The sequence below is a fragment of the Podarcis bocagei genome (genome assembly GCF_964188305.1).
Source record: "Podarcis bocagei genome assembly, chromosome: 14".
Taxonomy (NCBI): Eukaryota; Metazoa; Chordata; class Lepidosauria; order Squamata; family Lacertidae; genus Podarcis; species Podarcis bocagei.
The window spans coordinates 54,309,805-54,323,817 of record NC_138139.1 but is presented as its reverse complement, the minus strand read 5'-3'; the positions used below and the strand labels follow the sequence as shown (position 1 = coordinate 54,323,817).

Sequence of the window (14,013 nt, the reverse complement as noted above, 5' to 3'; positions counted from 1 at the left end):
GGTTTAAGGGCTGGCCGGCGGTAGGATCTCATAAGGAGCAGGAAATGATGGGAGAGGACACAGAGCTTGAAAATGCAGTTTGTTTTTTTAATTTCATTTTTTTTAAAAAAAGTAATCTTTACTAGTGTAAGTTGCACACATATACACAAAAATTTACAAATAAAATTTAGACTCTCATATTGCAGAAAGAAAAAATAAAGAGAAAGGAAAAAAGAGAAAAGAAAAGGAAGAGAGAGAAAATTGCAGAACAGAAAGGGGGACAGAAGAAAGGAGCAAAAACAAATTTACATATGTAATCTTCCTATTAACATCTTAATAAACATTTAAATAAAAAGACTTCTGATAAAATGAGTCTTCCAATCATTCTCATTGCACTGTTTATACTATCTTTCTTTTTGTCGCAGTTTACTAATCTTCAGTATTGTTCCCATTTACTCCAAAAACGATGTTTGTTATTCATTTTGTTTACAGGTACCACTTGAGTTCTGCTAGTATTGTATCGTTGGTACAATATGATCTTATATAATCCTTAAGTATTCTCCATTCTCTGAATATTTTCTGGTTCACTACTCCTCTAACTCTTCCTGTCAATTTCGCTATTGTAGGTATTCTAGCATAAGTATCTGCCAGTCTGTAATTGTCAGCATTTTTCCATCTTTCAATTTTCTTGTCACAAGGATTCTTGCTGCTGTGGTGGCACAGATGAACAGTGGTCTTATGTCTTATTTTATTTTATTTTTTAAATTTCCACATTGCCCTTCATCCGAGGATCACAGGGCGGTTACGTTATAAAAACACGGAAAAGGTGTGCCCCTGCTCAGAACCAGGGTGGATCTGATTTAAATCAAATTGACTTAAATCACAATTTAAATCACTAGTCAATAAGACTTGATTTAAATCACTGGTCAGTAAGACTAGCCTAGCATCCCACCTTTGTCGCCAGTGAAGTGTAGGTGGGTTCCCATGAGGCAAGACACAGGGATAACAGCAAGAACCTATATTGAGCTACATAGCTGGGTAACAGGGGCAAAGCAACTGCTTATATACATACCTGAAAGCCCGGGCCACTCCCACTCCCAACATGATTGGCTGTCTAAACTTCCAAGCTGCAAATCATGACTCAGAGTTCAAGGGCCAATGGCAGAGGCTCAAATCCTGAAATGTTCTGTGATTGGACATCATGTATTGAATCAGAACACATGAGCTCACAACCCTTAGTCCAGACTCAAGCTCAGGCAGACACAGACTTACCTTTGGATAAGTGGTTTTCAACCAGTGTGCCGTGGCACCCTGGGGTGCCTTGAATGATGGTCAGGGGTGCTGCGGATAACAGGGGCCTCTGTCCCTCTTTCCTTCCCTCCCTCCTCTGATGCCCTTTTGCATCTCTGTCTCCCAAAGGCTTGCACAGCTGTTCGTTGCAGCAGCCCTGGCTCCAAGCTCCGCAGGCGAATGGTGCCTCTGGGGCTGGTGGGGGGGTGCTGGTTGCCAGGAGCGAGCAAGCAAACAGCCCTTGCTGTTGGGAATGGACAAGACAAGTCCCAAGTCCCTGTGGGGCAGTGTGAAGAGGCACCTCTCCTTGGGGCAGCTCAGAGACCAAGGGCAGCTCAAAAGTAAAGGCCTTCTGGGAAATGATTTACAATGAGTTAAAAAAGGTATTTAAGTATACCTTCCCCAAGAAACCAGAGGCCTTCCTCTTGGGCATTGTGGGCCAGAAAGTGTTAAAGAAGGATAGAACTTTCTTTATGTATGCGACTACAGCAGCAAGAATACTTATTGCAAAACATTGGAAGACACAAGATTTGCCCACACTGGAAGAGTGGCAGACGCAACTGATGGACTATATGGAACTGGCCGAAATGACTGGCAGAATCCGAGATTTGGGAGAAGAAACAATGGAAGAGGATTGGAAAAAGTTTAAAGACTATCTACAAAGACATTATAAGTTATATGAATGTTAAAAATTTGCATAATTTGGAAAATCTAGCTTCTATAACAGGATTTGGAATTACAGGAACCTAAGTTATAAGTATGAAAGGGTTAAAGTTTAAAGTAATATTATATCTAATTTAAGGTCTAACTAAATTGATATCTTAAACTTAAAACTTAAAATTTGAAAAGTACAAAGGAATGCATGGAACAAGGTAATAATTTGCTGATATTTTTATTGTAAAGAATGCAGGGTGAGGGAGATGTGGGGAAGTCCGGTTGGTTATGAAAAAATGTCTTGGAACGTTGGATTTCTTCTTTCTCTTTTCTGTATTTTTCTGTACTCTGTTATTTTCTTCTTATATCTGACTTTATATCTTTACCTGAAAAACGCAATAAAAAATATTAAAAAAAAAAGAGAGACCAAGGGCAGCTGCCCGGAGGACTCCCAAGGAGAGGGGAGAGGAGAGGAGGCTGAGGGAATCCTCCACAAGGGAGTGTGTTCAAAAAAGGGTGAGAGGCTGCCTGCTCTGCAAGCAAAGGGTGAGATAACTGGGCCCCTGAGCCCCACAGAGGTGCCGCAGAAAGAATGTAGTTGGCCAAGGGAGCCGTGGGCTCAGAAAGGTTGAAAACCTCTGCACTAAAAGGACATATTTCTATTCCTCCACCCCTTCCCTTGTGCCTCAGGTGCAGATTGCTGCCATACTTAAAACTCAAACAACTTCTTCACCAACCTGAGGCTAGGCAGATGTTTGGGGTGAGAACCAAAGCTAGGCTGGGCCGGATAGCAGTTGTGCTCCAAAACATCTGGAGAGGCCCCCAGACAGCAGGTTTTGGCAATTTGGAAATGTACGGTACTAGGAGCTACAGTGGTACCTCAGGTTAAGAACTTAATTCGTTCCGGAGGTCCATTCTTAACCTGAAACTGTTCTTAATCTGAAGCACCACTTTAGCTAATGGGGCCTCCTGCTGCTGCCACGCCGCCAGAGCATGATTTCTGTTCTCATCCTGAAGCAAAGTTCTTAACCTGAGGTACTATTTCTGGGTTAGCGGAGTCTGTAACCTGAAGCATATGTAACCTGAAGCGTATGTAACCCGAGGTACCACTGTATTTGCGAGTAAGACGGGGCGGGTGGAAATCAAACAGGTGCACATCTAAATATGTGCTCTGCAAGCAAAGGGCGGCATAACTGGGCTCCTGAGCCCCCCAGGGGTGCTGCAGAAAGAATGTAGTTGGCCAAGGGAGCCGTGGACTCAAAAGCTTGAAAACCTCCCGATTAGACTAAGCTTAGGGATGTAGCTCAGCTAGTTAGAGCATGGTCTGATAACACCAGGGTTGCAGGTTCTATCCCTGTATGGGACAGCTGCATATTTCTGCATTGCCGAGAGTTGGACTAGATGAGCCTCAGGGTCCCTCTACAGTTCTATGAGGCTATGATTTGTACAGTGGTGCCCCACAAGACGAATTCCTCGCAAGACGGAAAACCCGCTAGACGAAAGGGTTTTCCGTTTTGGAGGTGCTTCGCAAAACGAATTTCCTATGGGCTTGCTTCGCAAGACGAAAATGTCTTGCGAGTTCCTGCGGGTTCCCCCCCCTTTTTCCCAAGCCGCTAAGCCGCTTATCAGCTGATCCGCTAAGCCGCTTAACAGCTGATCCGCTAAGCCGCTTAACAGCTGATCCGCTAAGCCGCTTATCAGCTGATCCGCTCGGCCGCTTAACAGCTGATCCGCTAAGCCGCTTATCAGCTGATCCGCTAAGCCGCTAAGCCGCTTATCAGCTGATCCGCTAAGCCCGCTAAGCCGCTAATAGCGCTAATCCGCTAAGCTCCTTATGGGCTTGCTTCGCAAGACAAAAAAACCGCAAGACGAAGAGACTCGCGGAACGGATTCTTTTCGTCTTGCGAGGCACCACTGTATTTCACTCTTGATTTAATTTGTCTGACTTTTAGCTAGACCCCATGGGAAAACAGATGGGGGGAGTTAATTATTAATCACTGTCCATTAAATATTCTCATTATTAATTAGCAATACATTAGAACACCATTGCACAGTTCCGTCCCTGTAGTTCATTTATAGGGACAGATGTAATGTTTTTTAGGGGGGAGAGAGAATTTCACGTTACTTCCGATGACCTCCATGAAAAGTTGCTTTGCAAAGCTTAAACAAGGAGATGAAGGGTGGAAAGACTTCCTTGAGAAGAAAAGGTTAAAAGGGATTAATGTCTCTGCATCAGAGACAGATTTTGCTCTGACTGCTAATTAGCCAGAAGCCGCTTCTCGCAATGAGAGGCATCAGAGAGATTTAATCAGGAGGCAGGCGCTCTGTCAAAGGGAGTGTGCTGCTGCCATTTCCCCGAGGTGTGTATGTGTCTGTCAGGATGGACCAAGTGGGGGGAAAGTCATTACAAGGAAACAGTTATGCACAGTTATCCTGTCGGAAATTCATCCCTGCCTCCCAGGAAGAGAGATAGAGTGTTAGGCATCTGAGCAGGGAGACACTTGTGCGTGGGTTTCAGAAATACATGTGAGTCAAACATTTCTAGAGTGTCTTGCGACCCAGTCTGTCTTGTTCCCACCCCTCGCTAACTGATTTCCTGTGTAACATTTATGTTGGTTGGGAAAGAAAAAAGATGGTATATAAAAAGAAGAATTCCTGGACGCATAGATTCAGGTTTGGGGCAAGTACTCTTTAGTGAGAGAACTGCAGCAGACGTCGAAAATCACAAAATACAGTGGTGCCCCACAAGACGAATGCCTCGCAAGACGGAAAACCCGCTAGACGAAAGGGTTTTCCGTTTTGGAGGTGCTTCGCAAAACGTATTTCCTATGGGCTTGCTTCGCAAGACGAAAATGTCTTGCGAGTTCCTGCGGGGTTCCCCCCCCCTTTTCCCCAAGCCGCTAAGCCGCTTATCAGCTGATACTAAGCCGCTAAGCCGCTTAACAGCTGATCCGCTAAGCCGCTTATCAGCTGATACTAAGCCGCTAGGCCGCTTAACAGCTGATCCGCTAAGCCGCTTATCAGCTGATCCGCTAAGCCCGCTAAGCCGCTAATAGCGCTAATCCGCTAAGCCGCTAATGGGCTTGCTTCGCAAGACGAAAAAACCGCAAGAGGAAGAGACTCGCGGAATGGATTATTTTCGTCTTGCGAGGCACCACTGTATGCAGCAAAGCAAAGTGTGGAAATATAGGCAGTTAGATGTTTAAAATATCCCCTTCTAAGTTGCTTCCAAATTTCCCCACTTCCTGTAGCACAGAAAGAAACCACACGTTTGGTAAGTTAAAAATTATTTACAGTACTTACAAACTCCTCAAAGGTCAGGTTCCTGTGCCTTTCCATACAGCAGTTATAAAAACCCAGGCAGTAAAGCTTAAGCTACCAACATGAGTTTGACCAAGCTGCAGGAGGCAGTGGAAGACAGGAGTGCCTGGCGTGCTCTGGTCCAGGGGGTCACGAAGAGTCAGACACGACTCATTGACTAAACAACAACAAAAAGGGGAGTGAAAGGCGAAATATCAAGTCCAAACTCCTCCTCCCCCTCCTCCTCCTCCTCCTCCTCCTTCTTCTAATTCCATTTAACTTGGGAAAGTCCCATTGCATTCAGCAGTACCGACTTCCAAGTAAACATCCACAGAATTGGGCCACATCTCTACCTGTTAGCAGGAACTCATCAAATGTCTTTCTGGCAAGACACGGTATCCCATCCTCAAGCTCTCTTTTCTCACCATGAAATCTGTAGTGTGGAATGAGTATACCGACCTACTCTATAGGGCTGTTGTTAGGATTACTAAGATAATGCATGTGAAGTACTTTGAAAACTTAAAGAGAGTGTGCTATAAAATGCCACCACGATTTAGCTGATGTAAGTTGTAGTTCAAAACACCAGGATGGTGAAGGCTGGACGAAAGCATTCAGTTGGGGCATTCTAGTTTGGGGGCCTAAACTCTTTTTGAGTTTTTGCCTCTGACTTTCCCCTTAGCCTCCTCCGAAATCAAACAGCATTACCAAGTCTTCTTAATCCCTGAATTTCTGAGGCCAGCAGGACTACAAATAGGGTACCCCTCTGCTGATGTTAATACTCGGGAAAGTCTATATGGAAGCAGATGGGTCTTTCGGATATTTGGGGTCTAAGTCATTTAGGGCTTTAAATACTAACTGGGCACAGAAGCAACTTGATTCTGGAGAGTAATACTTAGACTGCACTGATACTATAGTCTTGCAGAAAAATCATTGGTTTGCTAATGAAAAGAACAGTCCTGGACTAGAGGGGAAATGCTTGATATTTTGTTCCAGCTGCTATTCCCTCGCCTCTTGTCAGCAAACTATGGTAATGGGGAAAGAAGCAAATATCCTATAGTCGGCTGCTGGCTGGTTTTGTGGAGTCTGGCTGCATCTTCCACCATCCTCTCCCCCAGGAATTTAAAGATCATATAAATGCAAAGCATGTTTGCTAGAGATGGGTTTTATGTTAGTGCCTTGACACTGTATGAAATTTACAGCTAGATTTCTCTCACAGCCAAGCAGAAAACCTTCACACATTGCCATAGCTCATCAACTAGAGAGACTAGGGGGAAAAAGATGTCTACAAACTCCTCACTCTGTGCAGGATTCTTTTTTGTTTTAAAGAACATTAGAACATGACTGACAACTTTAAGACCGCTTTGCAATGAATCTCCTTTCAATTGTGAGATAGAATTGCATGACTGTATCTTCATTGCTTCCTTGAGATAGGTAGACATAACACCAAACCTTGGTTTGATGGTAATGGATGGGCAGAAGGCAATTCGATAAACTCATTCCACTCTGCTTCTCTTTGCACAAGGCAACTCTCTTTCTCTGATGCTTGTTTGGGGACAGGCGATGATCTGCACTTCCCCTGCAAACCAGGATCAAACCCTGCTTGGCATGTTTGCAGGGCAAGCAACGCCAGCAGGACTTGCAAGCTTCGGTCTGCTTGTTCCAAAGCTGGGTTCCGGTAGTTGGGAGCCCTGAGGCAGTTCCCAAAATCAGGGTCCCTCCCCCCAGAAAAGGAGTTCATGAAATATGCCACCTGAAAATGCGCCTGAGGGGAGATTTTAGTGCAGTGAACAGGGCTGGATTTAGGTTTGATGAGGCTCTAAGCTCCTGAAGGTAATGGGGCCCTATATATATATAAAATAATAATAATAATAATAATAATAATAATAATAATAATAATAATAATAATAATAATAATAATAATTTTTATTTATACCCTGCCCACCCCAGCTGTCCTTTGTCAACAACAAATTGCCACTGTTTTTTGTGTTGAATATATGTTACATGTCAAAATAAAAAAAATCCTTCCTGTAGCACCTTAAAGACCAACTAAGTTAGTTCTTGGTATGAGCTTTCGTGTGCATGCACACTTCTTCGTGCATGCACACGAAAGCTCATACCAAGAACTAACTTAGTTGGTCTTTAAGGTGCTACTGGAAGGAATTTTTTTATTTTGACTATAGCAGACCAACACGGCTACCTATCTGTATATGCTACATGGTAAATTATGGACCTAATAGGTATCTAAAGCCATTTGCACATAACAAAATATGTATTTTATCAAAGTAATTGATATAGAAATGAGCAAACCAGTGATATTTGAGGGAGCAGGCTAGCAGGCGGGGCCCATGACTTATATCATAGGAGCCTACATAACACAAAACACTGTTGCTGTAGGTAGGTTTTATTTTTTTGTGTTTTATCTTATATTTTGGAAATGTACATCCAGTTTTTCCCCCTTTAATTTTTTTGGGGGGCCCCCAAGAGGGTGGGGTCCTAAGCTATAGCTTGTTTAGCTTATACGTAAATCCGGCACTGGCAGTAAATACAGCAGATGCGGATTCAGTTCGTGACAGATTATTATGTCTTTCTCGTTAGGTGAAATGATTCACCTCAGCACTGGAACTCATGGATGTTCAAGGAAGCTGAATTTTGGGAGACTCCGGAAGACAAAATAAAACCCGTCTTCGTGCAGCACATGGTTAAAGTCGCTGCCGCGAGAGACAAAACTGGCCACAAACTTGGCTGTAAAAGAAGATGAGGGACATTCATGGAGCGAGAAAACTGTTGATGGCTACTAGCCTCAGAGGCAGCCAAGCTTCTGAATCCCAGTTGCGTGGCGAGCCCCCCCCCCTCCCCGTGGAAATAAAGACACATGACACAATTATTAAGGTTAATGGGCTAAATAAGGCCACAACTTTATTGGTTACAGGTGATGAGCAGTATTGGCTTAGGCATTGGTCCTAACCGACTATATCCGACTTCAGCCTGTCCGCTTGAAGTCCAGGAAGGATTAACTAGGGGGAGTCCTGCTGATGCACATCAACTAGGAACTCCCCTGGGGTCACTGCTCAGGGGCGTGCCTTAGGCCCTCACCCCCTAGGCTTTGGACAGGGCCACACCCCCCAGAATCCTTTATCGGACTACCCTTCAATATGTGGGGCAGGTGATGGCGCTTCCTCCCCTCTTCCATCTACAGAGCAATACCAATGCCTAACCGCCAATACCAAGAAAGTTGTGACGATTTGCTACGAGGTAGGTGAAAACCAAGTGGCTGGTGCCAATTTGCCAAGTGGAAAAATTCCTACCAGGCCCCTCAACGGAGGGCAACCGAGGTCCATAGCAAGGTCAAGGATCGCAAACCTTATAGGGCGGAAGGGTGGTGTTATGTACTGAGTTGAATAGGATCCAAACTGCAGCAGTCTGATTGGTCCTAGAACAATAGGATCCAAATTGCAGCAGTCTGATTGGTCCTAGAACAATAGGATTCAGAATGCAGCAGTCTGATTGGTCCAAGAACAATGCAGCAGTATGATTGGTTGGCAGGAACCACCCAATCCTGCTCCAGATATAAGTGAATCCACAACCTGATTGGCTTACAGTAGAATTCCAGAATTAACCAATCATGTGCAGCCCATTGTGTAAATAATGTATATAAAGCAGATACTTTGAGGGGACTTTCATTCATTCCTCCTCACCACTATGAGCTGAATAAAGAGCATGAAATCACTTTGCGACTCTGAGTATATTTCAGGTGGGAAACAGAAACAGCTGATAGGCGGGAAAAGAGGGAGATCCCTGGCCACGCCTGCCTTAAATAGGGCACGCAAGGCCCCCAGAGCCAGCCAATTGGCTGGCCGGGGGTGTGGGGGTGTGACGCGGCTGGGGATTCCCCCAGCCACCGTGCGTGGTGGGGCCATGAAGCCCGCAGCCCCACCTCCTCTGCAGGGCGGAAGTGGCTTTACTGGAAACCACAGGAGGTGAGCGTTGCTCTTATCCTGCTTACTGGTTTCCGCAAGGAAATTCTTCAGCCACTGTGAGAACAGGATGCTGGACTAGATGGGCCATGGGCCTGATCCAGTTGTCTCTTCTTATGTTCTTAATGACATTTTTCACCTCAAGAGTCTTCCTAGCAAAATGCAAGACTCGCTGCAGCCCACCAAATCCGCTACCAGCATTTAGTCAGCCCTTCTCTAAGTTTGCATCCGCCAGATTGTAAATTATCCATGCAATTTCTTCTCCGCCAATGCCTACAGAAATCCCTATCATTATTTTTTTAATTTAAAAAAACGAGTCGAGGCTTCAGGGACAAGCAAAATCAAACGCGGCCCGGCCTGCTGACCTGTGTTCCACTCCAGAGTTTGTTCCACAAACTTCATGCAAATTGAGGTCGCCGAGTTCCTCTCCTGTTAGATTTGTGTCCTGATGTTATTAAAACGTTATGTTTTTGATATGGAAATTGTGAGGGGGAGGAAAACGCTTGTACAAGCAGGTTTTAAAGATAGAGCTGCGCCTCCAGGTCAAGCTATTGCTGCACTTAGATGTAGGAATTTAACTGGGGTAAATGTTCCATTATACGGACATGGTGCTTTCTTGAGTGCATCTGTCCATCATAACTTAAGAGCTGCAGCGTTCACATCGCTCTTCAAATCGACTCCGCCGTTAACTCATGAACAATGGCCTCCAGGCATTTTGCAATTAAAATCAGAAGCTGTTTGTAATCTGTGTCACAGGAACCCCTGAACACATTTGGCATTGATCAAGGGACGTATAATTAAATCTAGGGATGGGTGTTAAAAAAAAGTTCCATTCTGCTCTCCATCTTTTTAAAAAATGGTTAATGTGGTGTCAATAAAACTGTCAAATATAATGGAATCAAAGAATCCTAGAGTTGGAAGGGACCCTGAGGGTCATCTAGTCCAACCCTATGCAATGCGGGAATCTCAGCTAAAGCATCCCTGACAGGTGGCCATCCAAGCTCTCCTTAAAAACCTCCAACGAAGGAGAGACCACAACCTCCTGAGGAAGACCGGTCGGTCCCTTGTCAGAAAGCTCTTCCTGATGTTTAGTCGGAATCTCCTTTCTTGTAGCTTGAAGCCATTGGTGTGAGTCCTACCCTCCAGAGCAGGAGAAAACAAGCTTGCTCCCTTGAGATATTTGAAGATATTTGAAGATGGCCTAGGATTTGCAGATCAGAAGGTCTGCGGTTCAAATCCCCACCACGGGGTGAGCTCCCGTTGCTCAGTCCCAGCTCCTGCCCACTTAGCAGTTCGAAAGCATGCAGTGCAAGTAGATAAATAGGTACCACTCCGGCGGGAAGGTAAATGCCGTTTCCGTGCACTGCTCTGGTTTCGCCAGAAGCAGCTTAGTCATGCTGGCCACATGACCCGGAAGCTGTACGCCAGCTCTCTTGGCCAATAAAGTGAGATGAGCACTGCAACCCCAGAGTCGGCCACGACTGGACCTAATGGTCAGGGGTCCCTTTACCTTTACCTTTATCCTATCTCCTCTCACTTCTCCTCTTCTCCAGGCTAAACATACCGGAATCTCTCTGCCGTTCCTCCTAAGGCTTGGTTTCCATCTGTTTATTGCTGTCACGGTCCAGTTTATGAGTGGCCAAAGTCCCGGCTGAGGACGTCGGGACCGGGGGCAAGATGGCGGGGTGGGAGCAGGAACGTGAGTCCAGAAGCCAGGGGTCCGAGGGTCGAGAAGCAGGGAGTCATGAAGTCAAGGGTCCGAGGGTCGAGAAGCAGGGAGTCATGAAGTCAAGGGTCCGAGGGTCGAGAAACAAGGAGTCGTGAAGTCAAAGGTCCGAGGGTTGAGAAGCAGAGAGTCATGAAGTCAAGGGTCCGAGGGTCGAGAAACAAGGAGTCCTGAAGTCGAGGGTCCGAGGGTCAAGAAGCAGCGAGTCACGAAGTCGAGGGTCCAAGGGTCAAGAAGCAAGGAGTCACAAAGTCAAGGGTCCAAGGGTTGATAAACAAGGAGTCAAGAAGCCAAGTTCTGAGGATCAGGAAGCAAGAAGCCAAACGCAGCAAGGCAGGAAGCGAGTTGCTGTGGCAAAGAGCCGAAGGGAAATGCTGACCTTATATCCCTTCCTGGCTCTTGCCACCAGGTGCTGTGAGTTACCAAGCGGCCTCACCTGTGAGCCTTGCCTCTCCAGAACAAACTTAGGAAGGCCCCAGTCCTGCAAAGCCCTACTAGTCACAGATCCCGGCTCCTGCATGCACTCCTGACACTTGCCACCAGTCGTGTGGAATGATTTCGTGGCTCCTGAAGACCCTTTCCACATGTGCAGCTATGAATTCCTCACACACCAACCTTGAAATTTGTTCCCATGTATAACGTCATCCCATTTCCACCTCGAGTCTGGACGACAAACAGCCGTGACGAATGTCAGATTCAGAGAAAGAAAAATGACCCTGCTCTCCATCTGGGGTTGAAGTGAGTTTTTTAATTTATTTAACCCACATTGAAGTATCTAAGAAGCCCTTAAAAGCTCTACAGGTAAGAACGGCTGTGGTCATGACTGGCCTGAGGCAAAGGACAAGATGGCGGTTGCCTGCATTAGTTGCACAGAGACAACTGGGTCCAACTCCAGCATCCTCCATTGCACCTCAAGATCACAGGGCGGCTGACAGCATAAAAATACGAAATGAAATTCCTTCAGGGATGCAGGAGAGACTGCATGGCTCAGGCAAGGGGTCAGCAAACTTTTTCAGCAGGGGGCTGATCCACCGTCCCTCAGACCATGTGGTGGGCCGGACTATATTTTGGAAAAAACCAAAGTGAATGAATTCCGATGCCCCACAAATAACCCAGGGATGCATTTTAAATAAAAGCACACATTTTACTCATGTAAAAACACACTGATTCCCAGACTGTACGTGGGCCAGATTTAGAAGGTGATTGGGCCGGATCCGGCCCCCGGGCCTTAGGTTGCCTACCCATGGGTCAGGCACACACATAGGCCCAGCTGTTGCTGTTTGGTATCAGCTTAGCAGTATTTAGCACAAATCCATCACTCAGCCAAATTTGTCTTATGAGATAAAAAAATATTTATTTATTTGAACCAAATCAAAGCCACGCAGTTCCCTGGGTCGGCAAGTCCACCTCACATAAAGTTCTGAGTCTCTGTTGTTGTTTTTTTGAATCCCCAATCATCACTCTTCGTAGCCGTTTTCCAGTTATTTAAAAAGCATTCCAGAGGAATACATTGGCTTGCTCCAGACCCCATTTTTCAGATACTCCGCTCCTAACCGGGTTTCAAAATTCTCTCACACTCCACATGCTACAGGTTGTCAGAAAATGCACAACCCTACAATCGCTCGGCCAAGGGGACACTAAGCCCTGGCCCTCATTCAATAATTCATTCACCGGAGTATCTGACACACAACATGCCAACAAAACACTCAATTCCCTCTGCCCCATTCCCTTTCCCAAACCTTACTGGCGGCACTTTTACTGCATGGCCAGTTCCTTTCCTGGCAGCACTCTACTGCCACGACCAGGTGAGGCTGATCAGGCCTCTGGCCCTATCCCTCGGACCCCTAGCCCTTTCCTTCGGGCTTACTTTTTTTCCCCGCTGCGGATTTCCTCTTTCGGCCGTCCTCTTTTCTCCCTCGACCAGGTGTCTCCACTCCAGGACGGTGTGGCAATCTCCCCCTACAAACTGGCAGGGTGTGCACTGGAAATGCGAACGCTGATCTGAGCTGTTCACCTGAGGTCGAGCCTGGCCCTCCTCGGTCCTCTGGGGTGGGGCGATTCCCGGCCAACGCACCAAAAATATGAAGCCTTACTGCACCAGGGAATCGTTTACCCGCTTGCCCAGAACCGAGAAGAGAACAAAAAGTTCCAGGAAAGCTTTCTTCTTTGGAGAAAAGAGTTTATTGCAATCTGTGCACAGAGACAACCAGCAGAATAGCTTCTGAAATCTGGCTGCAACTTTACTATGTCCAGCAAGCATTCTTATACCTGAAAGCATTCACCCACCTCCCAAACTTCCCCCAAACTTCCCCAATCAGCTGGCAAGTTTTCACTTATTCCCTTTTAGGGCATATCTATATTGCTGGCTAAGCACTGCTGGCTAAGCACTCCCTCCTCTTACCCCTGTACGTGTGTCTTTCTGCTGGCTAAGCACTCCCTCCCCTCTCCTTCGTACATGTGTCTTTTTGCTAGCTAAGCAGCCCCTTGTATGTGTCTTTTCTTATCTTGCATTACTGAAGCAGGAAGCGCAAGGCAGGAAATGGCCCCTCAGCCTGTCTGGTAGCTGGCTTGACCACAATTGCAGAAGTAAGTTTAGTGTAGAAACTCACTATGTGCAGATAATATTAAGATTAACCCTTCATATTAATACCAGGGAGTGCCTGATGCTGCCTGGGAATTTGCTGAAACCATTTTTTTGTGTGTGTGATTTTTAAACGGGTACTTCAGTTTATGAGGTAGGACCCGCCACGCCAACAACTGAGCGAAGTCACATTTTTGTCTGCCATCTTGATTCAAAATGGCACCTGGCACCCAAACATTGGCAGAGGCCCCCTCCCCCAACTCGGGAATATTTGTGGTATACAATTTTTTAAAAAATAAACCAGTCTATAATCAATCAATTGATCAGTCTACAACCTTTGGCAATGCCAACTGTTGTCTGAATGACCCAGGCAGAAAAACAGAGGAACATCGGGTTATACCAATGCTCCATCTATATGTCAGTATTGTCTACACTGGGTTTCTCAGAGATACTACTGGGGACGGACGTTCTGCATGCAAAACACGTGTCCTACTACTGAGCACTGCCCT

At 45.9% G+C, this 14,013-nt stretch overlaps 1 protein-coding gene across 1 annotated transcript in view; it reads left to right on the top strand.

The window, feature by feature from the left end:
* The window catches only part of LOC308572870 (uncharacterized protein), a gene marked incomplete at its 5' end in the record, with an annotated part of 179,729 nt that extends 168,287 nt beyond the window's left edge, over window positions 1-11,442 (top strand). The window contains one exon of the mRNA XM_081169299.1: window positions 11,243-11,442. The remainder of the gene's footprint in view (window positions 1-11,242) is intronic.
* Window positions 11,443-14,013: the final 2,571 nt, after the last annotated feature.